This window comes from Phalaenopsis equestris, unplaced genomic scaffold, assembly GCF_001263595.1.
Source record: "Phalaenopsis equestris unplaced genomic scaffold, ASM126359v1 Scaffold000192, whole genome shotgun sequence".
Classification (NCBI taxonomy): Eukaryota; Viridiplantae; Streptophyta; class Magnoliopsida; order Asparagales; family Orchidaceae; genus Phalaenopsis; species Phalaenopsis equestris.
Genome location: NW_018164634.1, coordinates 90,057 through 91,083, shown reverse-complemented (window position 1 = coordinate 91,083; position 1,027 = coordinate 90,057). Strand labels below are relative to the sequence as shown.

The 1,027-nt window shown below is 30.1% G+C and overlaps 1 protein-coding gene across 1 annotated transcript in view; it reads right to left on the bottom strand.

Moving 5' to 3' along the window:
* Positions 1-1,027, bottom strand: part of LOC110022482 (protein RAE1-like) — a 51,322-nt gene that overhangs the window by 29,205 nt on the left and 21,090 nt on the right.

The window sequence follows — 1,027 nt, the reverse complement described above, 5'->3', positions numbered from 1 at the left end:
CCAACCACCATATATATATATATATATATATATAATTTTTAAGCATATTAAGACGATGAATATGCAAAAGAACCATTAGTATAATATCATGTGATGTTTTACTAGTAATTTGGCATGCTATATCACTACAAGTAGTGCCTGTATGGAAATAATAATCTTCTCGCACTGATGCTGAGATTTATTCTCTCTATTAAGCCGAAGGTAAAGCAGAAGCCTGAGCTTAACTTTTACTACCAAATAACAAGAATTTTAACAGATTTGGGCTATTTAAGGCCATTAACACTGATCTAAGTGTATGCCCTGTTATAAGTTTCTGTTAATGATTATAAAAAATGAAGTGTAATATTCAATTTATATCAGGGACAATAATTTTTTTAAACCACTCATCTATAGTTGTGATGTAAAATTAAATCATGCAGACAGCCATCACACACAAAAATAGATATCAATGACTAAATATCCAGAACAAGTACAAGTCCGACACCTTCGAGTATCAGCCAAAAAGCAAACAGTATTCAATATACAATCAAAAGGAGATGATGTCAAACTATTTTTTTATTATACTCCATAAATTGAATTTAACAAAATGACCTTAACTAATTGTATCATCACGTCAAAACCTAAAATTTCATCACAATGATGATATGAGGTCATCCGCGTTATGGAATAACAAATGCCAAATGTTGAAAAACTACAGAAGATTCAACTTAAGAAGTTGAAACTTTATAAATAATATGAAGTGGACAAGAACAAAAATATTAATACAATCATGTGAAAGAAATATACGTCAAAGAATCACTTCCAATTTAGTAGCAAAAGTTTAAGGAACGTTGAGGTCACTTTCTTTTATTATATAATTTTATCTATTAAATAAAAGCATGTTCGGTAACTTAAATATGTGTTACTTCTATTTTTATTGAATATCTCACAAGTCAATTAATGTGGCAAGTAGGGCTGTCAAAAACGTTCGTTGTTCGCAAACAGTTCGTGTCTGGTTCGTCAATGAGTTCGTGTTCAATTCGTTCGA